Here is a 27,208-nt window from a genome sequence, read left to right as displayed (position 1 = left end):
TGAGGCTGTGGACAGGAGCTGTAGGACTTGGGGCTCTTTGATAAGAGTGCCCAGATATGTCTGCAGTGAACACTATTAATTGAAAAGATGTGGCATGACAACCCTGGCACTTTATTCGTATGGGGTATATATGGAACATATAGGGAAGGCTAAAAACAAATTTTGTAGCTCCATCACTAACATCTATAGCTCACTGGTTTACAAGAGAAAGGGCACTTTCATGTATTTCATGTATTTCTCTTTTATCTTACCCTCTACTCAACCTAAAAGGAAAAGAAAAAAAAAGCCCAAACAGACCCACAGTGACATTATCAGAGCTTATTTTTATCTCTTTCTTTGCTGAGTTCACTAACAAGGTTACAAATCTTTTTGGTATATTGCACAAGGATGACAAGAATTTAACTACTAATGGATTTTCACAGTAGAACATAAGATGAGTACAGAGCATTTCTGGAAACACAGTTTGTTTACACAGTTCGACATAAGATGTGTGAACACACAAATACTTAACAGCGGATATTAAGAATAGATGCCATCGGCTAACATAGAAGGATATATGCATAGATAATTGACTTGCACTTCATGAGAAGGTTCTTGGTCCCTCGCCACTCATTGCACATTCCCTTCACAAGGTATTCGTGGTACGCATCTGCCTTAAAAGCATCATCAGCTTTGTCTGTGCCACCGTTTCTACACGGTCGTGTCCTTTCTTGCTGTTGTTAGGCTTCTGTTTGCAACTAAAGGCTGTTACTTCCATCTGCTGTGGGCAGAAATCTGCCTCTGAAAGACTCTCACTGTCCCTTGGCAGTGTGCCACAGAAACGTTCCTCCACAAAAACAGCAGCCGTCAGTGCCGGATTTTAGGGACTGCAGGATCATCTTCAGTACATAACAGTGCACCTTTGCATTAGTTATTATTAGGTCCCTCCAGGAGATGAATTTTCCGGGCCTGGACTTCTGAGCCTCTTCCATTTCCCAGATGGGCAAAGTGACTGATGTACAGCTCAGGCTAACACAGAGCAGCCTGGCGAGTTGCAGTGCTATGAATCTTCTCCTACTTTTTCTCACTTTTAAGCAAGAGAGCTTGAAAGAGAAGCAATTCCTCTCTCGCAACCCATATATATCACTGTGCTCTGCTGTCTGCCCAACAAAAGATTTCCTCTCTCCTACACCCTTTGTAATCATTATTGACAGCACAATTCTTCTGATTGCCAGATTTATAACCCAAGCATCACCTTCAGACTGAAACTTGTTTTCAAGTTCCTTGTGTCCAAGCTATGCTTAAATTTTTGCCTACTGTTCTGAGGAAGCGATCTTTCCTGTCTACTCACACACCGAAAAGCTTGTAAAATACAGGCACTGGAGTATCAGAAGAAGAGTGAGAACTGCTATTTTTTGTCAGAATCCTTGTCTGTAATTCTTGTCACGCTCAGAAGCACTACTCACTGATCAAGACCTTGTTGCACTAGGAATTGCGCAAAGCTTGTAAAAAGGACAGGGTCCCAGAAAACTTTACAATCCAAGTGTACGAGACAACACTCGGGGGGATACAAACAAGCAGACAGGAAAATCAAGAAGTCATTATTGGTCAGCATGGGGGTGACAGTACTTTGCACACACCTGCAGCATAAGAGTTTCAAGATTTTTGCTGGAAAGCTTTGAAAAGCACAATGCATTCACTCCATAAATGTTTATGCATTCTTCTCCCATATGTGATGGCTGCATGGGAGGAAGCACCAAAGGGATGCATCAAGAAATGCAACAAATGGCCAGCTGGTGGCTGGAATCAGTATCTTTATAGAGAATCAGGGGTGACAACACAGTGCAAACATGCCAGGGCAGTTCTTGAAAATGAAGATAAGGACATATTTGATAAGGGAGAAAAAAGAGCAGAGAATGAATGTGGAGTTCAAAGAAAGCGATGGAGAGGAAAGAAAAGAAATGAATGGAGGGCAGAAGTGGTTACATATGGTGGTAAGGGTGCAACCTTTAGCTCAGCAAGTCCCTAAGCTGCTGACTATGGGAAGAAAGAGAGGAACCCTCTACACTTCTAGTTTTCTGTCGATGCTCTGAGCATTTCTGGGACTCCACAGGTGATTCCAAGGACTGTGAGATAAGGTAAATACAAAAGAGAAGTCTTGCAAGTAGGGTTAGGCATTTGCACTGGCAAATGCTTTGGAAACTTTGTGCTGAAAAGTAATGGTCTGTATGCTATTTTCCCTAAATACACCTAATGACCAAAAGTAGGGTATGAGTTCAGATGCCATGTTTTTGTTACCAGGACAGATGGAAGAATGAAGGACGTATACAGGATGTGGGACTCAGCACCAGAAACTTATCTGCATTACAGTTACAAATTTCTTAGCTGTATTCAGCTGGCTAGAGAAAAACTATGATGTCTGACTAAGGTACTGGTATCCAAATAAATCCAATTCATACACAGTCCACATTAGATTATTTGCAGGATACAAAAGTGTCTCTTAAATTTGTTGAGTTTTCCCTCCAACCACTCAGCACCTTTTGCACTACAACCCGTTACCCCTGGAACATCTCTGCCTTCAGAGCCGCTCACCTCGCCACAGCCTTTTTTTCCCCTTAATATAAAATAGAAGAAGTTTTGAACAACACATTACTTACAGTGAAACTCTTGTCATTTAAAAGTTAGCCTATTAATCTAAAAGTCAATGTACTGATTCAGTTCTGGATGAATAAATCAAGAGAGTTGTTCATTTCATTCCTTAAATATAAGCATGTACTTACATTTGCACAGATATTCTAAGTCCTTTAGGGTAGAGCTTCAATTTTTTCTTGATCTTGATATCAAAACTGTGGTTCAGGTGCACTCGAAGGTAAATCCTGTATTAATAGTCACTGATATCCCACACTGGGGGACCTGTTCAAGTACATCACCAGCCCCTCTCTTCTCACGTGCCTAGGTCTTCCTCGGGTGGAAAAGAGCCTCACGGAAGGAAAAGGAGCACAAACATCTGGCTTTCCCCCTAGTATGCAGTCAAGGTGGAGTCAGAGTGAGTACCTGGACCCCAATGCTCTTTGATCTATGACATATTATACCAAATAATCTCTACTTATATTTGTTATGAAAGAGTGGTGTGATTTTTTGAGCTGTCAGACATGGTACGCAAATCTGTAACTACTTTACAAAGCAGGTCACAAAATCCAGGAAGGGGAAGAGGTTAACAGGACTGTATTCAAAGGCCTTTGGCAGCCACTTCTGTCTCTTTCCTGTATTTTTTATACTAATCTCTTGAAATTTTGTTATGTTGTTTTCATATGTGTTTTCCACAATTATTGCTTGAGAATATTTATATGTTGTTATTATTGAGCTGTTTATGTGTCCGTGGCTGCTCTTCTCAGGATTCTTCTCATTTTAAAAAATGTTCATTAATACCTTTGAGAAAAAAAAGAAGCATGTGCAATAATTAGTAGACATAGCAAACCTCAGAAAAGCTGCTTAGGTTTCTGAGCTCTCAGTTTTAATTCTGTCTGTCCCTTTAATGTCAGCTGAACACTTAATACTGATGAGAAGAGAGCTGGTTGCTCAGACATGGATGTAAAACATCTGCTGGCTGCTGTATAAGCATGAGACTTGGAACAGCTTCCACTCACTGTGCACCTGACTTTTTTGAAAATGGTCCAGTTTTTGTGTTTGTGAACTGATTTGGTGCTTTTATTCATCATAGAGCATCTCCTCATTCCTTCTTTATCCATCCTTGAATGTGTGCCACACCATCTGAAAATAAAAGATTGAATTGGAAGGATAGCACTTGGTTTTTAGCTTTTACACAGTTCTTCCAATATTTCCTTTAGTTAAAACAAAAAGAAGTGATTTTTGGAGTGCCTGCAAGTCTGTGTGACTCTGTCTCCCTTGCCACAGGTGGCAGAAGTGAGAAAAGGAAACATGCAAATGCTCACAAGCTTGGAGTTATGGGCAAGGGGCTGCTAGAGAATCTGCATAGGGGTGAAGAGCCTCTGGTCCCGCAGCAGCTGAACTGTGAGGTCTTCTTACTGAACAAGGTAAAGCTCGTGACTGGTAAGTGTGCCCGAGAGATGAATTAAAACAGCAGCGCTGGAATCCACTCGCAATAAAGAAATTTAAAGAGCTTCTGGGTCCCTGATTGTGGCTAGGTGAGCCTCCAGTGAGGAGAAACCTTTCCAGGGCTGCGACCCACCCTCAGAAAGCCTCCTGTGCTGCTGGGACCTTTCAGCAAAATACCACAAGATGGTTTCCAAGTACTGAATAGGTACATGTACAGTCGGTGGCTTCCTAATTCTGTAAAATGCTTTCTTTCCAACACAGGAGTCTCATTCCGTGCTGGTGTGCATGTGCTCATACAGTTTGCTAAAAACATCCTTTACGTTACAGGGACAAATGGGGAGATGGGAACTTTATTTACAGTTGACACAAAAGTAAGAGGGGATGCATTTCATTGCCTCTTTCCACTTCATCTTAGGCACTTTCTCAGAGCAGGACCTGCACAGACATACGCACCCGTATAACCTCAAGTGTGCAAACCGATTTCCAGGGTAGGGTGGGAAGGTGTTGATGTGCTCAAAGTTAAGCACAAGGCTAAGAACTTGCAGACCCAAAGCTGGGAACATAAGTTCTCCAGGGACAGGAGCATGCCTTCCCGGGCAGCTGGATATGCATGTCGTCAACAGCATGCCCTCATCCAAAATTCCTGTAACTGTGTTTGCTGGCACATCACTTGAATCTCTTGGTCATGCTTACTAGCTACAGATGGTGCTTCATGAATGCATCTACACATGTTTTGGACTGAAGTTAGCTCCCTGGAGTGAGGGTGACGGGAGCCTACTGGGATAGGTACTAGGTGCTATCCAGTGTCCAGCACAGCCAGGGCTTTGGGTCTTACCCAGAACCTGCAGGTACTATTGCTACAGAAATAATACTTTTTGCTTACATTGTCAAGATATGAGAGGATTTGCTGCTTTTTTAAAAAAGGGAAATTATTATTTAGGATTTCAAAGATTTCTACAAGGTATATTTTTTCTCTTCTTTGTTGGGATTCTGCATTTTTACCCCTTGCTAACCATGTTCACTGGATCACTTCTTACTCTCCTTCCAAGCAGAATTTATGAATTGTGCCAAGAAGCGTTGGTCTTTTTAGGTGTCTGTCTCACCTGCAGTGGACCAAATAGCTGTGGTGATTTAGGCTATAAACATTTCAACAGCTGCCTGCTCCTTCCCTTTGCCAAGGAGAACAAAATTCCTTCTTTTGGCTGGGCTACTGCAGTCCATAGGTCAGGGCAGCAAACCCACTTCATCTGCTTTTTAGCTACAATAAACTCTGAACTGGAACACTTAAAGTATGTGCTTGATTACACTGATACTCTTCTGGGCGTGTGTGGATGGACTAGAAAGTTTTTTGGTGACTGTAGTGCCTTTGTCACGTCCCCCCTACAAGTGTCCTGTGAGGAAATAGGGACACACGAATCTCCATTTTTGATTGTAGACAGAATCAGATTTGAGCTTACGCCAGTGGTTGTGACAAGGCTAAAGTGTATTTGCTTGGCAGGTGCATTCCCTATGAAGGTTGAAAGGCAAAGGTAGAACTCATTTGCTTTAATTTAGGTGTTTGAAGGTATTTAGCCTTAGATTGTCATTGTAGGCTCCTTTTATAATCAATGACCAGGGAAATGTACCATCAAAGTTGATATGTGTCATCCTAAAACGAATGCCTGTGAAAAGTTAGGCAAGTAGGAGAGACAATTCCTCTGTTTCCTTCCATTGTACTTAAAGAGAACATAGGGTACTAGCTCCGACTGCTGTGGATGACTGTGGATTGGGGGCAATATTTCAATGTTCACTGAACTTGGACATCCCTCTTCACAGGTAACAAAAGTGGAACGCAACTATGAAGGCGTAAGAATCAGTGACAGAAGGACTTGAGATGATAGACAGTTACAGTGACCATCAGGACTGGATGGCTCTTCTCCAGGCATGATAAAGAATGGAACAGCTGACTTGTTAATAAATATCTACAAGTGATCATCTCACATTTATTATGCCATGCTGAGATGAAACCTTAACCCTGACTCTAACTCTAGCCCTAGGAATACCAGTTAAGTTATAGATATTTTATTTTTGCATTATCCTGCAGGACAGAAATGTTGCTAACACTGAACTCATGCTAAAGAAATTCCAAAGAAATACCAACTAGTGATCGTAGTCTCATTACTAAGAATAGTAACTAGCAAACACATTAAGAATGACACAATATGGAGATGCTTATGATTTAAGAGCAAATTATCAGCTTTCATGAGGATAAATTCTGACTCATTTTGTGTCTTTTTTGTAGCAAATTAATAAAGGAAGGGAGAAAGGAAACCAGGCAAATAATTTACTGGCTGAACTTTCACACGACAGGCTGTAAAAGAAACTTGAAAACCATGGGGTTGTAGGTTCTATCATTAATCAGAACCTGCAAGAGAAAGGAAGCAAAGGACAATAAAATCAGCCTGAAGTGAGGTTAAATCTGAATTGTTCAAGTGACCAGTACCTGTAAAAGTTTCTTGTGTACTATCATCAGCCAGACTTAAAAAGAGATTTAGCCAATTATCATAAAGTGTGTGTATAATTAATTAGCAACACATTACAGATCTGAAAAATTATTTCAAGTTAGAGATTAGCACTTACTTTCCTCAAACTTCATTTCACCCAGCTACGCTGCAAAACCTTCCTACAGTATTATTTTGTTCAAGTATCTCAGAGAGTGAAGAAGGATTCAGTTTCTTCATCCAAATCCCTGGAATACATCCATTTGCTAAGTTTCAGGTTCTGCATTTTTTGGTGTCCATGGAGCAGGATGGGAGGGCAGCTGGTCACAGTTGCTCGTGCTTTATTCCTCTTGACATATAAGAGCCTGGAAAAAAGCCGTGAGCGTGCCATCATGAGTATGTTGGCTTGAACATTTGGCCAGTGGCATACAAAATAGAAACCCTGGTGCCTGACCCCAGCAAGCAAACCATAGACTCAAACTATGGCAATGCTGCCACAGAGGGAGAAGAAAGCAACCCACAAGGTAACACTGTGAGAACATAATAAAAATCTTATTCCAGACTTAAAACTTTCTCTGGACTTTTGTGTAGGTTCTCCACCTGCTTATTTTGTAGGGGCTGGTGGTAACAGGAGCTTGGCAGAACCATGCAGGCGATCTTATTTACTGAACAGTTGCACTGACCAGGTGGTCCTCTGAGGTTGGCTAGGGACACAGACGCTTCTTTTTACACTTTCTAGGAAGCGTCTGGATGCAAGTAATTGAGCCAGGAAAAAAATCTGTTCTTCATTCCTTGGAAAGCTGAGGTAGTACAGAAGAAATGCTTGGGGTTTTCCAGAACACACTCCCAAAATGGTTTGGCGAAGAAGAATGTTTGATCAGGGAAACACAGACAACAGAGTGTCACATTTTTGGAGGTATGGGGAGAGGGGGAGAATTCCTGCAGTGTGGAAACAACCCAAGGTTGGTTTTTGCTGCCTTCTATGCCTTGTGACACCATGAAGGTGTCACACAATGGCAGCCACAGGGTCTGTCATCGGTAATCTTCCCACACCCTGTGGAGGCAGTTTCATTTACCTGCCCTCTGCCTCCAAACTGGCTGCTGGTATTGAGTGGAGAAGGTCTCAGTGGGGCCAGCTTGTGGCAGAAATACTTCCTTGCTTACAAGGATGAGAGCGATTGGTCTAACTTGGTTTGACACTTTCTTAACCTCAGTTGAGTCCTGTTAGTCTTAGACCCTGAAGTCCAGGGTCTTCATCTTATCTTACTGTTTCTGTAGCGGAGGGAGAGGTGTCTAACCAAGTAATCTGCTCTAGAATCACATTCAGCATCACTAACACTCCCATAAAAGCCTGTGAAATGCATGTAAAATAAAATTTATGGGATATGATTGTCATTTGCTTGTTTCCAGTGCCTCTTAGATTGTCAAATAAATTGTTGAAGATTAGGTCCTCATTATCATCTTTATCGAAGGCATGAACTGAGGGATGGAATAGCGAAGGAATATGAATAATAACAAAGAAGAAAGTCACTCCTAAGGTTTTGGCCAGGACGGCAAATTCCCAACAAGCTAATGAAGACTTTGCAACAACCCTTTTTTTTTAATGCCTTCAGCTCAAAATGCCAACCGAATGAATCAAAATTAGGAGTGTTCAGCAGAGCAAGAAAGACTGCAGAGGACTGCTCCTGCGAAAATTAATAGAGACGTTCTGGAACCCCGGCTCAGACGCATGAACGAGTCTGTAACCTCAACTATCAAAAATTCATTATATATGTAGCTTTGGGGGATTTAACAAGCCATTTGAAAGATGGGAGACTATAGGAGAAATGAAAAACAAATTAAATATGTTCGTTACAGTATCATTACTTCATTTTGCCTTCAGAAACTGGCACGTATGATTTGGCTGAACAGACATGGAACAGTTTCTTTTGATCAGTATGAATTACAATGCATCTTGCCCTGCTGCTGCTCTCTGTTACTCCTTCCATGGCTTGAATTGCACAGGGTTTGATTAATGTACATCCTTTACACGGGGTCATTTTCTCTTTTATAGCCCCACTCATAATTATATAAAAAGACAGTAGCTACCCTGGATCAGAACACCCTCGTTAGAGAGAACACCCACACACGCACTTTTTTTCCCCTCAATTTTTGCTCTACAGTTTTAAAGTAAAATAACTTTGAAGCTCATCATTTCTGCTCTTTAATGAACATAATATTGGTATAGGAAGAGAGCAAACCTAGAAATGAATAATCAGCCAGAGTGTCTTACAGAATACTGCCCTGACAGCTACAGGCTTGGCCTGATGGGATGCACTTTAATAGAGTCTCAGCAACTAATAATCAAAGGCACCAACTAACTCATTGGCCCTACTAAGACCATTTGATGTAGGAATCTAGTTTTAGGTATCCAAGTAAAACCAGTTACTCCTAATGCTCTGTATTTTTGTGATTGGAGTGTGTGCCTTTAATTGGTAAACAAAATTTAAACCAATGGAATATTATAGTGTTATATATATATACCACTGCTAAAAGACTCAGCCTGCCTCCAGGCTGAAAAAGTTCAATTATCCCTTTTCAATATAGATAAAAGTAGATTTATTTTTTTTTAGTTTTCCAAAAAAAGCTCATGCAAAATTTCATTTCACCCAGACTTCAGCGTTGCTTTTATTCTCATATAGATGTAACTCTACAGGCTTCAAAATGCCTTATATAAAAGTTATTTAACTTTCAGAAGACTTGACTAATAATTTCCATTGGTGTTCACGAGTTGTTGCATTGGAACTATTCAGGTTGTATCAACATTTACAATACTGCAAATGGTGTCAGACACTGGCTCCTTGAAAGTAAGGCAACTTTTCAGCTAGTCACTTCGCTGCTTCATGTCTAATGCCCTACAGCGCTATACTGTGCCTGACTAAGAATCTTCTTTTCCATCATTTTCTGATTTTGGGTGTCATCTGTATTTCAAGGAAGCAGAAGTAAAAGCAGCTCTTCTTTTTAACTATCCCACTGACACACGGGCATCACTGATAAATTGAAAACAAGGCATCTCACCTCTTGGAAAAGTGTTTCTAACTAACTGCAGATACCAGAGTAACACTGGCTGTGTAAGTACTACTCCTGTGCCCAGGGCTGGCAGAAGCTGCTCCACAGAGCTCTGTTGCAGCCGTGGAGAGCTTTTTACTCACCATGAACAACTACTGAAATACATTTGAGAATCCACATATTATCATTAAGCTTAATTAAAAATGGGGGAGAAAACCCCAAACCACCTAAAACTCTCAGCACTGCACTTTGCATCAAAGGAAATCCTCAGCTTGATTTTTCCCCCCAGTTGTTCTTTCTTTACTGCGACCTTTGCTATGTAAAAGGCGTACTCAGATTTGGGTTAAGCACTAGGATATTTGGACCACAACTAACTCAGAGTTGTTCGTATGCTTTCTCACCATACAAATGACTGTATTTTTTCATGCTGCCAGAGTACTTAGTCCAGTCAGAGGTAATTTCTGAGGTAGGTGAGGAAACATAATGTATAGACATTTTTTTACTATAGATATACTGACATTGCATCAGGACGTGGAAAGTGGGAAATATACAGATTAAAAACTTGGAAGCTGAGTCGACAACTTTCACTCCCAGCAGCCTAATCCAGTACACCCACTCATTCCCACAGGCTGTGCAAGGTAAGGAGGGGTGCATTTCTCTTCCCAAAGCCACAGAAACACCCTCAGGTAGCTCCCGCAAGGTGAAGGTCCCTGCGATCCCTGCGGCCAAGGCAGTACCCATCCACCAGCACACAGCTCTGCAGCCCTCAGGACACGTGCTGCTTCAGCTGGGTTTTCTGTTCTGCTCTGACCACGTTGCACAGCTCAGGCGCTAGCAAAGGGCTGGAGTGCATCTGGAGACGGGCAGCAGAGAATTTCTGCCACACAAAGGGGCTTTTCATTGGCATTAGGTGCGCAGAGCCAGCAGAGCTGTGCTCTGCACCAGCCGTGCTGCCCTTCTGTGGTTTACCGGTGCCAGGGCAAAAGGGCAGACTGGCGAAGAGGGACTGACAGAGGTCCGTGTCCATTTTCCAGGCAGCCCCAGGATGGGGAGCACTGGCAGCCTGCACACAGAGCCCCTGCACCAAGACCATCACCTGCTGTTGATGAGGAACAGTGGAGTTTTTCATACGTGTGTAGGCGCAGGAGGAAAAAATATCCTCAGTGGCAGCCCCAGCACAGCCAAGTGGTAACGCACAACCTGAAAATTATCCAGCAGGCAACAACGGGACACCTGACAACAGGTTTTGTTCAAAACAGGCTTCAGCAAAAGTACCTGCCTGCATAGGAGGGAGCAGACCAATACGCTGCGCCAGCATGTCTGTGAGAGAGGAAGCAAAGAATATAAACTGCACTTTAAAGGAAGTTATTTGTTTTCATGTCTTTAAGGGATGCTGTCAGTCTCTATGCTCATCAGAAACAAATAGCAAACAAGTTTTTCAGGAAAGGGAGTGTGATCTTAACAGCATCTGACTGCACATGCGAACATTTTCTGAATACAACGACATTTCTACTGCTTTTTTATATAAAGCATCCTTGGGAAAAGTACTCCCTGACAGAGGATTTACTGTAAAAGCAGGATGGAAAAAAGTGACTGAAGAAGGAACACCTTCTTGTTTCAGTGCGGTAAACATGGAGGCGGCTGTTTGCATCCGGCTTGACACCCACGAGATCTTGCCCTCAGCACTCTTCCCACGGGATCCATTTCCAACCGGCGTGAAGAGGGCTCTCATGCTGGCCGGTGAATCCTGGGCAGCGGCAGCCTCTGGGCTGTCATGACAACCACGGGGCCACGGCCACGGGCTCCGGACGCTCACGCACAGTGCATGGAGGCTAGGTTTGTGACTAATCCTTTACCATCAGCTGACTGTTGCCCTCTGCCAACGCTTCTTCCAGTTCAGAGATCACGGGAATTCATTTCCACTGGGATGTTAATTTGTATTGCTGACTTAATGTTACTTTCTGACTAATGGTACCGGATTATTCCAGGAAATAATGTATCAATTCACCATTTTATCAATGGTCCAAAAAATAGCGCACCCTGTTTTGTCTCTTTCAATTCAGCTGTGGCCCCTAAACCATTTCTTTCCTAGGTTCAGGGTCATTCTTGATTACTGCAGTGGTAGACTGCGGCCTGTGACAGAGAACATGAACAGCAACATCCCAAGCATGTCAGCATCTCAGCGCAGTGTGACTGCAATACAAATGATTTTTGGACTCATGCTGTGACTATTCAGGGGAAGAGGCTCTCCATCTCCACCACAGTAGCTTCACAGCTCTTAGCAGTGAAGCTTTTCCAGAGGGTGAACAACCTAGGTAATCTCTGCTGTTTGAATCATTAGTCTTTGTCAAGTATTTCTTGCTGTGATAAGCTTTCAGTTTAATTTGTGGATAGGATCGTTCATGTTCAGAGCAGTGGTAGCAGAGCTGTATCCAAACAGGATAAATGCTGGTCCTTACTTGCCACAGTATTACTGCAGTTACATGATGCTGCTGTTGTCTGAATTAGAGGGAGGGGGATTAAGAGTGCCGTAGTCCTCCACTGGCACACCGGGGATGCGTTCAAGGAAAGACGTGCAGCCCCTGCTCCCCCAGTCCACATGTCAGCATCGCCGAGACCAGCACTAAACTGCACCAGGGCCAGCACCAGCCAGGGCCACTGCTCCCCGGGTGCGAGACCCTCTGAGCAGCTGCAGCCGTCGGAGCCTCGGACACGGGCTCTGGGCAGCTCTCGGTCTCCCTCTCCAGGAGCAAGGCTGTTGAAAAGGCAACTGCTGAGGCTGATCGTCAGTTCCTTCGTTTGCCAGCTTCTTCAGAACGCAAGATTGTTAATCCACTGCTGAAGAAAAGCTTTCTTATTGCAGCCACATGACTGTTATGTATTTGAGCTTTCAGGCTAAGCAGTTAGAGAGCAAAGAGTAGTGAGGAAATACTTAGGGACAGCCAAACTCCTGGGCCTTCAGCGCCTAGGGGTTTCCCCTGACTCTTTGAAGCTAGTTAATTTATTAGCTGCTGGGGAACAGCATGTGTCAGTATTTACCAGAATTTGTCCCCAAGTACCCTTCCCCACGAGGTGGGGCTGGCACCTCTGCAAAGGCACGCAGCGGGGGCACTCTCTGAAGGCTCAGCAGGTCCGTGAGGGGCTGGCAGCCTCCACCCAGTGGACGGTAGCTCTGCCAAAGGTACTGCTACCTTTAGCATTGCAACAGACTACTTAACTGTAATGGGGTTGCAACCTAAAACACTAGAAACAGGTTTTCCATTAGTTATGATTTCCACAGCCACTTAATTTCCATGGGAAGTGTATGCTTTGACCCCTGCGCCTACAGTGATGTCCACCTTTCCCCTTGGGTCACGGCACACGTTTCCCTTAGCTGTATGACTTTAGCTAGCAGCTGCCTGGTTTTCAGAAGAGAGGTCTGAACCTCAACATCAGCAGTCGCGGTGATCTGTCTCTTTTCTCCTCATTCACCTTCCTATCGGTTCAACAGCCCAAGCACACGGACTCAGAGGCACAGTGAAAAGCTCTTTGGCCTTCCCGGGGCTCTTCAGGACAGCGAGACGAACGGGCTCGTTTATTACAGGTGTTGCTCGAACTGCCTAGAAGCCGGTTTATATTTGGGACCTGGTATCATGCCAAAAAATGATTCTGTGAGGAGGAACAGCAGAGAAGTGCAGGCAGCCTGGCTGCCTGCCATCATACCACAGCGAATCATTGGGATTTAGAAGGTTGGAAAGAGCAGAACCCCAAAATATCTAATGGGCCACCACAGCTGGGAACCCAGCGCTGAGACCCCGGCCAGCGGGGCAGAGGAGGGAGCACTGGGTGGGTGTTCACTAACGACTCCCCGGTATGAGACCCCCCGGCCCCTCGGCGGGGGGGACACCCCCGTGCTGCCACCCGCCAGCGCTCTGCGAAGCCGCCGCATGAACTGCCGGCACCCCGAGACCTTCCTTCTCCTCCCCACTTTGTGCGCTACACAAATTATCTTTAATCTGTTGTTCAAACCTGTCTGGGACCATGCATACCCTGAGCATTCACGTGACATCCAGCATGTTTTATCCTACTTTGTAAGGTAAACATTAATAACACATACTGCACATTCAACGGAGAAAATTTTAAAAAAAAAAATGTCTGAGAGAAATGCTAATCACTTTTTTTCTTTGCAAGAGCTTGTTTCAGAAGTAATTCCTCCAGTTTTTGGCTGTGCCAATACTGTCAGGGCATGTAGACTGTATATATGTCTGCAGTCTTAATTTTCCTACTTGTCCAGATAAAGGCACCTGCCCACGTTCGCACCTGCCCCACATTGCACCTGCACCCTCCAGTCTGAACATCAAGTTTGCTTTTACATGGAAAAAAAAGGACAGTGAACGGACTGGTATGGTGTTTCAAGCATGAAATCAGGACAGGAGTTTTTAAGCATCCAGACTCTGCAACAGAGAGATGTCCTCATGCCCCATAATACAGTCATCTCCTGAATGTCCTTTTGTGATTGGCATAGTTCGTGTTTCAAGACATGACAACACAAATCCACAAAACCCCCACGTACTGTAGGATGAGACTAGGCACCAACTTACATTGTAGATTCTTCCAGGATGTCTTCCAAAAGGATATCTATCTTCCAAAGAATATCTTCTTGGGATAATCACTACAAATCCTATCGAACTGCAGAAACTGGAATTTCTTCTGAACCACTTCATGGTTGGGAAGATGTAATATCACATCGTCACAGAGGAAGCGAGGATCACAATCACCGAACCCCCATGATTTTGGACAAAATCCTGTGAATTGTAAAGCACGTGTGAGCAGAGAGCTCCTGCTTTCATCTTCCAATGAAAAATGTTCTTAGAGAGAGGAAGTTGATGCAACACATTAAAATTCTCATTTTCTTAGCCAAAATAGAAACACCTCTATGGGTATGCCTACATTGCAGCCAAATTCATGACTACAGCTCCAAGTAGTTCAGACTATCATAATTCCCACCCACCGGCTTCTGTGGTGTTAGCAATAGTAAGGGGTAAAGATACAGTGACTCAGCCCTCCTCTCTCTGACATAATTTGGGTCAAATGGAAAGGATTTTTTTCTTCATTTTACTCACTGGAAAAGATGTCAAGGAGATTACCTTGAGCATTCAGCCATGAAACTATGGTATGACATGCAAATTTTTAATTCATTCCAAACTAATATCTTAGTGTGCATTTTTAAACAAAAATCTTTGGAAGTTACAAAAGGAAACACGGAGTCTCAAAGGAAAAAAATGCAGAACAGAAATTAAGAAACCCCTTACTATATTCGTCAGACTTGGCCCACAACTATTCAATGTTTTTGATAACCTCATATAGCCAGTCTTGTTAAATCCTTTTGAAAGTCTGGGTACACTGTGCTAGCTTCTTTTTCCCTGCTTAGGAACACATTTAAAGAACTGTAATCGAAGAGGGAGATATTATTTTCCAAGGTGACGCTGCTTGATTAGGCATCAGACTGTGACAACCAAAGCATTTTTATGGATCAAAAATACAGCTGACAAGTGGAAAACATGCTAGAAATTAATACTACATTTCTTCATGACAAAAAGCTAATAGAGGGTTGTCTCAATATTAGATATGACATGGTTTGATATGCAAAATAAAAGAAGAAAGATGAAAGGCCAGTTAAAGAAGAGAGATGAATGAGGTAACTCTCAGAAATGGTACAATGTGTAGGATTCATTTCTCAAACACTGGCCATCTTACAATGCCTTCCCTAACTAAGCAGGTTGTTTCACCCCACTCCGTCTGCAAGGTGAAGTCAATTGCAGTGGTGAGGTTCCCGTTTCTCTCCACTGACCACAGAGGGAACCCAGACACCCACCCTCTCTACTCGCTCACCTTTTCTTCTGGCAAGTTATCCCTCCTGCTTCAAGTTCTTTCATCTACCCATGTCCAGAAAAGACAAAGCAGAAATTCAGAGAATCTTAACTGGATTTAACTGAAAGGGTAACACAATAGTAGATGAACCTCACTGTAAATGAATGAGAAATAATTCACTCTGGGGACACCTACATGGGCTGACAGGGTCTCCTACAGGAGGCCTTTGAAAACACCTCTCTCCATTGACTGTATAGCCTATGCCCAAACCATTCAGCCTGGGAACTATGAGGAAGAAATGTGGCTCAAGCTGAAAGCAAGCAACAGGCTGCTTTCAGGACAAGGTACACCATGTATCCATGGCCCAGTTCCAATCATAGAATCATAGAATCATTTAGCTTGGAAAGGACCTTTAAGATCATCGAGTCTAACCATTAACCCAACACTGCCAAGTTCACCACTAAACCATGTCCCTAAGCGCCATGTCTACATGTCTTTTAAATACCTCCAGGGATGGTGACTCCACCACTTCCCTGGGCAGCCTGTTCCAATGCTTGATAACCATTTCGGTGACGGAATATTTCCTAATGTCCAATCTAAACCTCCCCTGACACAACTTGAGGCTGTTTCCTCTCACCCTATTGCTTGTTATTTGGGAGAAGAGACTGACCCCCACCTCGCTACAACCTCCTTTCAGGCAGTTGTAGAGAGTGATAAGGTCTCCCCTCAGCCTCCTTTTCTCCAGGTTAAACAACCCCAGTTCCCTCAGCCGCTCCTCATTAGACTTGTTCTCTAGACCCTTCACCAGCTTCGTTGCCCCTCAATGTCTTTGAGAGGCCCAAAACTGAAGACAGTATTTGAGGTGCAGCCTCACCAGTGCCGAGTACAGGGGGACGATCCCTTCCCTAGTCCTGCTGGCCACACGATTTCTGATACTATTTCTGATGATGAGTTGCTTCTCACAGGATGCTTCCCATGGTGGGCTGAGGTCCTAAGAGCCCACCCACAGCTAGTTTTTGGGGGTTTGTTTTCTGAAAAAAAGTGGACTGTAAAGAAGGCTAGAATACAATTCTGCTTTTTTCAGACAAACAATGTCAGAACTGAAGGCTGGACTGTTCGCCTGTGAGTACACCCTGGTGAACAGTTACTTTTACTGCTACATTTGTTATCATATTAATGCAATTAATATGCACAAACAGTAGATGCTAATCTACTCCTCTCTTAGAAGAGGCTCATTTTTTTTGCTGCAGTCGGAAACGCAGTTTGTCAAGGTCACAAATCATCTCATTCCTTGGCAATGGCTGATCTCAGAATGTGACCAAACCAGCCTCCGTTTACTGGTTAATAGTTAACAGTTTATTTCAAGTGCCTGATAAATTCTGGGTCAGATCTCCTGAAAACATTTGAGGGCTCAGAGTTAATGTTTATTTTAGCAGGTTGAAAATATGAACCACTTATTTCTGTAGCCTCTTGTGATTCGATTTTATTTCCAGCATGAAACAAATGGGGCACAAGCAGCCACCTGCCTTGCCAGGGAGACCTAATAAAAGACTTAACAGAAAAATCTCTCAGAAATAGAAGACCAGATGGGAGGAAGCTACAAAGACCAGAATAATAAGTTACCACTGCTATCAGATAGTGTAAGATAGTTTAAGGCCAAACATCTACCCTCATCTAAGTTTTGATCAAGTTATGCAGCTTTTGCAAAATCTTTTCAACTCTATAATCTCCAACTACTATCTCTACATTTCTTTGCTTAAAACCAGTATAGATTATACTACTTCCTAAAATCAACACTACTTGATTTCTTCTTTCAACTAGCTGGATCGTGTCAATGTAGTTTTATGATCCTTCCAGCTGACAATCAAGAAGCAAGAGACCACCTACAGCTTGTTATTCAAAAACTGGAAAAATAAAGCCTTGAACAGTTGTTACCCTTCATGTGGGTCTAATTTATACTAGAGGATGAGTTAGCCCACAGTCTGGGAGACCTCTGCAGCCCCTTTCCACAGTTACCTCCTACCCTGACTGCACCTCAAAATCTCAGTGTCCCACAGAAGGGACAAATGAGCTGTCATTTTCATCTCCTGAAATGCCACAGCTTTTAGATTAATGCTTTAAGACAAGCTGACCCAAATTTCAGTTTATGTTTATATGCAACTGCAGTGTTTTGGGGGCTGCTTCAGAAAAGCATTCCTTTCACAGAGGTGGGGAGGATGGATTCAAGTGGGACACAGAGCAAGGGTACAGGAGCTCTTTCCTGGGAAACACTGCAAGTGTCTGACAATCAGCAGCTTTGGGACTTTCTGATTTCCATTAGTCTAACCTTTTTTTTAACTTTTGGCCTCCACAAGGCAAGGAGTTCTGCAATGTAATCATGCACTGAGAAAAAACAATCACTTCCTTCGGTTTTAAACCTTCTACCACAAGATTGTAACAGCTTCTCTCACTATTGCTAGCTTCCCACCAAGTTTTTCATCCTTTATATTGGCAATTTGAGGACAGAGGCAATGAGGCAAATGTTTTACCTGGAGAACAAACTCTACTTCCATTCCCTGGATTGCCTAAATTCTTTCATTTTAAAAAGGCCTTGAGTTTCAAGTTGTTACAGTTATTGTGCCTTCATACAACGGTTTGTTACTAACCTTTTCTCTTTCATGATCACAAGATGTACTTACAATGAATATAAGCACATTGTGAACTTGCGTGCTTTATCCATCAAAACACAAGCTTTGACCTGAAGCTCACTGAAAGGGATGGATTTTTTCTACCGGCTCTGAAGAACACAGCTAACAAGTGTTTGCTGTGATTTCTCCATTTGTACTCTTGATTTTTATTTCCTTTTTGTTACTATCCATTTTCCGTATGTCTAGAAGTTAGCTAATTTATAACCCCAATCAAAAACTCATAATAGAATTTAAATTCAAGTCCATCCTTCTTCACTGAAGAATTTTAGCATAGGCTTCATTTAGGTATGCTTTTAACTGTTAATAGTGTTCCTAAGAACTAAGAAAATACTTCAGCACTCAGCTGACCAGCAACAGGCTATATGATCAGGTCCCTACTTGCCATTTCACTGAGAATGGAAATCTTTTTCTACAGGCACTGCTATCTTCCAACCAGAATGGATATTCCTATTTATTTTTCTTTTACTCTCTTCCGTTCTCATTGTCCATGTACGTATTCTATAATGAAGCTTTTGTTTTACACTTTGTATCTTCTCTCTTCTCTTTTGGACAAACCCCCTTTTGTTTCACCTTTTAATTTCAATTATTTTTCCATTCAGTTTCATTTGTCTACAGTAAATTAATTTTCTCCTTTCTCCTTTTTCTGGTTTAAGAATAGCAATCTTGCTATGTTATTTTATAGTAATCTCATCTGAGCTTTAGAGAATTACAAGCTTCTTTATTTGAATTAAATAGGAACAAGCTTACCCCAATAATAATATCTTATGTTAACATCTCCAATACGTTCTAGAAGTGCTCTTTACTCTGTTATTTTTAAACAGACCAGCTTTGACACAAGCAGGTGTTTGAAGTCAATTAGATTACATCATATTAAATCTGGAATGAGTTTCACCCAGCACTTCTGTTTAAATTAGGGATTTAGATTAAATATCAACAAGCATTAATAATTTCTGCAACTGCCTCTATCTCACAGAAGCTGTCTTCTCAGTGTGTTAAAAGGATATATATATAATTCACATTCTATGAAAAAAAATCTCATAATAGAGAGAAACTTCTTCCCTGAGCATTTTCCTTCTTCCATTCTTTATGGTTCTAAGTCTTCTCTCTGATTTAAGAGTTTTTTGCCCTGGAGTGTGAAGGAAGGTTGGGATACTTTATATTCAAAGCTGCTGGAACTGGTCAGTGGTGTGTCAGGCCAAATACAGAACTGATCTGCTCCCATAACCAATTTAAGCAATGTTTCAGTGAAGCTGACATAAGTGTAAATCAGCACAGAATATAGCACTATGTTTCTGCAATGCTCGGAAGATGAAAACGTCGTGAGAATACTAATTATTACTGATAACTAAATAGCCAAAGAAAGGCAGTCTGCAATTATGTTTACCTCCTACTTGGCATTTCAAATGGAAAAAAGCAAGCAAACAAACTTTCAAATAATATTTTCAGAGCTGAAGCCAGACCAGGAGGTACTAAAGCAATTATTTCAGCAACTTGCTTTTATAAAGGGCATCACCAGCAACAGGTTTCATTTTTAGGTAACTTCCCAGGCTCCCAAGAAACACGGCAGCATCTACAGTCTGGAAGGACATCAAAACAGTAGCATGCAAATCATAGCAACTCAGAAACAAAGTGCCAAAAAATATACTGCTTCAGCAAACATCATTTGCATCAAATTTTCCCATAACAGAACTACATAGAGGATAACTGTATTATAGCAGGAGGAAAAAGTTCTGTTTCAGCTGCAAACAGTAGACACTGTTTGTCAGAGGCGATTTTAAAGTATTTTTGCTCTTGAATTTAGAGCAGGATTATGTCTATATAATTAGATGGGAGAATATGTTTTTGAGGTGGCTGAAGGTCAAATCCCATCATGCTTATTTATACCTTGGCTATGAATAGTTCCAGTGATCTCAATAAGACTTCTGGAGGAGCACCCAAGGTGAGTAATGATGAAAAACTTGGTTATTAAAAAAGAAAGGGCAAAAGCAAAACAGAACAGTTTCATAAGATCAATCAACAGCAAATTTCTAAATAGTGAAATTGAAAATACGCTCGAAAGAATGACATAGAAATTAATTCCCAGAAACACTGTGATCTAAAGGGATGCACTGGGGAGTGGTGCACTTTATTTTAATCATAAATACATGGTTAAAGGCACAGAAAAATAGGAAATTCTGAATGCAGCATCTTTATGTAAAGTCTCTACAGGATATTACAGTATGGCAATGTTTCAAATGTAATGATGTTGCCCTTACGCTGTGTTTGAAATTATTTTAATAAACCTTAGGGTTGTTTTAGTAGGCTTTAGTACCTAGATACAATGTCTAATACAGTGAAAGTCCAACTAACTAGCTATCAACCCAAATCCAAAATACTCTGTGGTTTTTGCCTCTTTATACAAATTAGAAAGCAGCTAGGAAGTCCTCTTTCATATTCTAGGAGGGAAAGATTTTCTGTTACAGAAGTAACTGTTACTAACAAAATCATCATAGCATCCTTTTTTCTAGTTCTAAACTAGGACTAGAAGAGGACTTTAAAATTTTATACAGTAAGTTTCTAATTTGAAGACTACAAACTTAAGCAAAACTTTCCACTATTACTCTCCAAAACCACACTGGTATCAATTATATTTGCATATTCTAAATTCCACTTTGATCATCCTTTCGTCTCTTAATCTCCAAGTCCCATCTTCACACATGTAAGTAAATCATGACTGTCTTTATACTCCTAATTACATTAATATTGCCTTTCTAAATAAGTTCTATTATCCACCAATAGCTGGTGCATCCCTCGAGAAAGGGCGAGAAAGGGTGAGATGTAGGCAGATGAAGCAAGAGTCCATGAGGGGGTTCCATGCTTTTAGGAAAAATCATTGTGATAAATTCCATTTCACAGTGATCAGTTTACGCTTTGAAGGTCACAATGTTATCTTTCTGTAAGTGGATAAAAAGAGGACAGCTGTTCTTTACTGCCAAATTCAATCACATTCTTTTGACCTTTAACAAGCGCCTGGAGGAGAAGTTCCACTTCTCTCTGCATACTGCCAGTATGGGCGGGGAGGAGTTCAAAGAGGAAGGAAAAATGGGGAACACAATGGCTCATCCAGCCAAGAGGTGAAATAAAAGTGTAGTAACACAGCCAGAGACAGGACAAAGTGGAACTCCTGACTGGATATGATTTTGCCCTGAGGCAAAGTTGTCTGTGACACTCTTCAATGGCCTTTTCTTCCTGACCAGGCTTGGCACCACATGAATTGCTTCATAGGGAATGGCTATGGCTCACGGACTAGAGACATGACTTAAAATTAGGGTATAAAGTGCAGAAGATACTTGATATGCACGAATGTCAATAGTGAAGAGGTGGGCTCAACTGAAAACACAGGTCTATTCTGCTGTATTTGTCACTTTTTTTAAATGAGTCACATGAAGACAGTATTGAACTTGCAAATAAAAATAAAGTTTTTACAACTGTCACAAACCTGTGTTGTGAAAATAACTTGCATTCATTTTGGTTCCCATGTCATTATTGGTCACTAGGATGGTGCCATCTGATTCTGCCAACCCTGCACTCAGATTCCCATTCGTGGGCTGCTGCAGTCCATAGGACTTCTCATAGATACATGGATCTGTTTATCATGAACAAGAATCTTGATGACCTTATAAGAACTAAAGCAAATTCTGTCTTACTACCAGCTGACTTACTCCATCCGTTTCATGATGCTGGAAGAGTGAAAACTTAATACATCTTTTTATAGGCCGTAATTCTGTAACTTCTTGTAGGCATATAGACCTATGTACACATCCACACACAGTGCCCTATTAAACTCCAAAAACATGATAGAATAGTAGGATAGCCTTGGGTTGTCATGTGTTGGTGGAGTCTCGTTAGGTCTTAAAATGCTGCAGTTAGAAAAAAGAAATCTATGCAAAACTCTCATTTTGTGCACCTACCAGAACTTCTTGCATTGTGATCACTTTGAATCACAATTGCTTACTTTCTGATCGAGCCCCTAATCCTATATTTCCACGTCATTTGGTGACTACATCCACACTAAGCCCCCTGAAATTCAAGAAAAAAGTTTTTTCTTTCATATAGCAGAAAGTCTAGAAAAATTAGAGCACTGATTCCTTAACATGGTAGAACATATAAATCTACCTAGATAGGTACAAAATACCGGAGGACTCGTATGGTTTTGGTGAATGGGAAGTACTAGTAAGGAGAGAATCGAGCTGGCTGGTGGCATGGACACAGCAGGGCTGCTCCCTCCACACAGTGCTGGCTGTCGGCCGTTCACAAACTCAGATTCCTCACTGAAGAAAGCTGATTTAAGACCTTGACTCACAGTTGAGAAACGAAGGCTAAACTAACTTCCTACAGAAGACCTGGGTGGGGAGTTCCTCCTGAACCCGCATTTTCACCTGCATCTCTAGCATCTGTGTTATCAGGGAAGAGTTTACTACAGCTCGGTGGCTGTATCTACAGCTCGGGTTGCCTCATGGTTTCTATCCAAGACCTTCTTTTCAGTTGCCTGTAACACAGGCAAATTCTAATCATCCAGGTCATGCTTTTCCGTGATAAGGTTGTCTCAAGCTGGTTGATTGACCTGTCTCATTTTCAGTGCACTGTGGTTCCAACACCTACCAGGCAGAAGTAATATAGCGATACGCTTGTTCAATCCCGGTGAAAGAAAACACTCCTACAACGGAGGTGCTCCAAGAGCTGCAAGGTTTGAAGAGGGGGCAGAGCACGGACACTTGCCAAGGGGAGGCGAAGGCCCGTGCACCTCGCTGGCGTGAGCAGCCAGCGCTGCCCAGCTGAAGCCCCAGGGATCTGAAGGTCAGTGGCGCCAGCCATGGGCTGCCTCATCAGCCTCCTCTGTGCTGATCACGAAACCAGCAGAAAACTACTCACTGTCACTGTTGAGCTAGTTTTTCATCAGCTCGTGGAGCTCAATTGCCTTGGGGAAGGGTCAAGCAGACGCCAGTGCCAGCACAAGGAAAAGGAGAGGGAGAAAGGGGTGGAACTGCAACCCTAGAGAAAGCAGACTAACTCTTGAAATGCAGGGCAATTTCCCTTGATTAGGGCATCTAGGCTGTGGACTAATCTATGGGGTGAGGAGGAAGAACCTAGCCCATATAAGGACAAATATGCAGACAGAGCAGTGGCAATGTGATGAATAGCTCTTTCAGGCTTTGTAGCCTGAAAGAGAGCGCCTTGAGAGAGAGCTGTAGTTAGGGCTGTCTGGAAGATGATGAGTACAAATATTTCTGTTTAATGAGCATGCACACTCATTTGCTCATTTAGGAGAAAGAAGTCATAAAGGAAGGCAATAAGCAGAAACAAAACCAGAAATTGCCACGCTTCTCCTGTTCATAGCTTTTACAGTGACCTCATGCCTCATGAGAGGTGCAACTAATAAACCACTGGAGTGCCAGCACGTTTCGAGGCTGAGGAATAAGCCTCCCTTACCGCCCTTCTCTTTTGTCTGTAAGGCCTTGTCTAGGATTTGCTAAACAACTGAGGTACATGCTTCTCTTTTAGGGATACATCTGTGTTTAAAAAGCAGCGTGTTTATTTTGGCAGTTTGTACCTCCTCTATCATTACAAACAGTCCCATTCAGTCCCTGTGGTATCTCCAGAAAGCACTCATCTGGGCATGGAGGTTCAACGTCCCAGAAGACAGAGACACTGCCAGTGGAGGAAAAAGAGAGACAGACTGAGGTGCTGAACACCAAGACCACACACAGCAAACCTGTGACATGTTGGGGGCACCAGTTAGTAGCTGGCATGACATACACCTTCAACCACTTGCTCAATTTGTCTCCAAAAGAAGATCAGCTCAGCAAAAATGAACCCTGTTCCATGACAAACACTTCACCCCATGTGAACTTACAAAATACTGTTAGCCTGGAGACCAAATGGGGCCCATAGGCAGGACAATGTATATAAATAGCTAGGGAAGGCTGGCAAGGAAACAAATAAACAGGCTCTAATTTTCTCCTGCAAAATTAGGCAGCTTTCACACTGTAGGAGACTAGAAAGGTTGAGTTACCTTGACACCAGTACAGTCATTATTGGCTCAGGTTTTTGGGTGGTGTACAAGGCTGACATACCCCTTCTTGAGGGGGTTTTACTCTAGCACAGAAATCAGTAGGAAACTTTAATGCATTGTCTGCCTCCATAAGCTAGCCCAAGTGCCTGAATTCCAGAACATCTGGAGACCAGCCACGGTGACCACGTCGCCACACTGTCATGAAGGCTAATGAATAACCTCACTGTAATTAAATGGTGACCTCAGATGCTCTAAAATGAAAAACAAACAAACCCCAGACAATGTGTACAGCCTGCATACATGCACTACCCAGACAGTGAAGTATTCCATATTCCTTCCTATCAAGCAACTTTTGACATTCTTCATGCCCATACTTACTACAGTGGAGACCTCATGCTACAGACAACTCGGTGATTTGGGGAAATCTTGCAACAGGCCTATGCATCTGAGGGCTAGAGAGCAAATTACAGGCTCTTAATGTTTTCCCAAATATTTTCACATACGCTCTGTTATTATCTGTATTGCATTACAGACTATCATGAGCCATTTGACTTTAACAACAGGCAACTTAAATGGTACACTGTAGATTGGAGTGCATTTGTACAGGAGATGTCGGCAGTAATAACCAAACACACTGCGCTGTGCCCTGCAAACCTGTTCTCCTGAGGTCAGTGGAAGCTCAGACTGCTGAGGACTTCACAACCTCGAGTATCTAAGGGCTTACCTCAGAAGCCCTTCTATATACCCGGAACCTGTCCACGTCACCGTTTTCCTAAATTCTCCCAAGGATCCGAAACAACACACAGTACTCTCCCATCTTACTGCGTCCGATTATTAGGGGTAGATTACTATGAAACAGAGATGATCCTTTAAGTAAGTGGTGAAGGGGAGGTGCGTAGTAGTGGGATAACACACGTCCCTGGCTGTGTCAGAGTCGTTAGCTGTGGTACCAGGTCCAAATAAGTATTGGGCCTGATGGATTTGTCGTCTCATTTAGCTAGGCCATGGCTAACATACAAAACTAATACACTGCCATCAGTGAAAGTTGGCTGGTGACACTTTCAGGAGAGTCCCTGGTCTGACTGACCGCTGCTAGCTGGAAATGCACACACGCAGAACTGTGGGGATGTGGGTATCTTGTTTCAAGCAACTGTGGAAAACATCTGTAAAGGGAGCAGTGTTCTCTTTTTATAATGCACGTTATTGGTCAACAAAACCGAAAATCCCAGTTGCATTTTCACCCTATTACTGAAACTGTTTTCTGTCCTGACTTGTCTGCATCACTGTTAGAAACTATTGATACCTGTTTTGAATACCAGAAGAGCGACATTTCACTAGCACACGAAAATAATTCAAGTACAGCAGAATCTTGGTAAAATACGGAAATAAGTGCTTTGACTGCTATGATTTGGTAACAGCAGCACTGCTGTAAATCAATAATCATACCTAAGCTTTTAGGTATTTCTTTATTATGTGGACAGTAAATCAATGCATAAAGTGAGAGTACACACACATGAGGATCCCTGTACCAGTTCAGATCTTCATGGTCTAAACTCTTTGATACAAGATTCTTCTTTTCTTTTTCTGAAGTGGTGCCCGCCACTTCAAAAGGGTGTAACATACATTGCACATGGGAATTTGCAAATAGTATCCACGCAAAGAGAACATCTGTTCTTTTTACGCTTTCATACCAGGCACCCAGAAGAAACCTACTCGCTTTGCACTACCTCAGAGAAGCACTGTGATGCAATGAGTTTCTTTTTCCCAACTCTGGGATTGAGATGGGAATCTAGGCGGGAAATGGGAATCCGAGGCGAAGGCTGCACACAGCACAGCACAATACTGCCATACAATAATGAAAGTGAAACAACCCCTCCCTCACCTAGTATGTCACACAGCCCTGAATCACATCCCATATTATTATTTTGGAGTCCCTGGTAAGTTGTTTTTTCTTTTGCTTTTCCCAAATAATGTAACATCCTCTCTCTTTGGGTGTCTCCAGTACTTTAATATCTGGTGGGTATCTGATTCTGAACTGAAATTACGCATCACCAGGTACAGCTGCAAAACCACAAATGTGGGCGGTAAAAGCTGAATAAGCAAAATGAACTGGGCATGGCTTAAAAAAAGTACTGCTACGTGGCTATTCCTTTTTTAGCAGGTAAGCAAAAATCAAGGCGTCTCACAGATGCAAACCCTAGACTGGCTCAAGAAGTACTAACAGTTTCAACATGAGACATGCAGGAGTGAGGATGCGTGTTCGTTTATTATGGAAAGTGCTGCTATCTGAATGCTTTCGTGTTGGGGAGGGATTGATAACTGCCACGTTCTCTTAAAAATACTGTAACAGGTGTTTCCTCTCCAGTTGGTCTACACGTTATCCCTTTCCTTGCCCAAAATCTGTAGCACCTTCACGTCCTATTAAAATATTTTCCGGGATTTGTTCGGCACGAAGGCGACCGATGCAAAACCGACAGGCTGGATCTCCGGCTCATTTAAACGACTGCTAGTCCTGTCACCTGAGCCGGAATTAAGCTGAGTTCCAGCAGCTGGGCAAGTGACTGCGCAAGCGGGCGGACCCGCCACTTGGGAAACAGTCCCCGATTCCCACCGAAAACCTACCTCTCCCGCGGGCAGACGCGTTTGTCGGGCTCCGCGGCAGATCCCCGCTCCGGAGCGAACTGCCCGCCCCTCCGCCGGCAGCCCGGGCGGGAAGCGGAGACGCGGGCTTTCCCCTCGGCCTCACGGAGCCGCTTGTTACCTCAGAGAGACTCGGGCAGCCCGGGCCGCCTCAGCCTTCCTCCCCGCCCCCGCTCCCCTCACGACGGCTCAGGGCGGCCGAGCTCCGGCCCGACGCCCCCGCGGGAGGCGGCTTCTCGGTCGGGGGTCGGGGGGGGTGCCGGGGCGGCCGGGACGCATCGCCCGGCTCCTCCGGGGCAGGGCCGGGACCGAGGCCCGGGGCGGGGGTGTGTGGAGAAGGGGGTCGCGGCGCTCCGGCCGCCTTCCCGCCCGCGTCCCCTCCCCCTGGCGCCGGC

General features: G+C 43.1%; 1 long non-coding RNA gene across 1 annotated transcript; it reads right to left on the bottom strand.

Moving 5' to 3' along the window:
- Positions 1-283: 283 nt before the first annotated feature.
- Positions 284-27,178, bottom strand: LOC142044746 (uncharacterized). The gene is made up of 4 exons (XR_012654411.1): positions 26,796-27,178; positions 14,165-14,368; positions 6,676-6,901; positions 284-3,750 (listed from the first exon to the last, which is right to left on the bottom strand). It is a non-coding gene; the product is annotated as an uncharacterized LOC142044746 (long non-coding RNA).
- Between the last annotated feature and the right edge of the window lie 30 nt (positions 27,179-27,208).

Source organism: Buteo buteo, chromosome 25 (genome assembly GCF_964188355.1).
Source record: "Buteo buteo chromosome 25, bButBut1.hap1.1, whole genome shotgun sequence".
Taxonomy (NCBI): Eukaryota; Metazoa; Chordata; class Aves; order Accipitriformes; family Accipitridae; genus Buteo; species Buteo buteo.
Note: the sequence above shows the minus strand (reverse complement) of the source record. Positions and strands in the feature narration are given on the sequence as shown.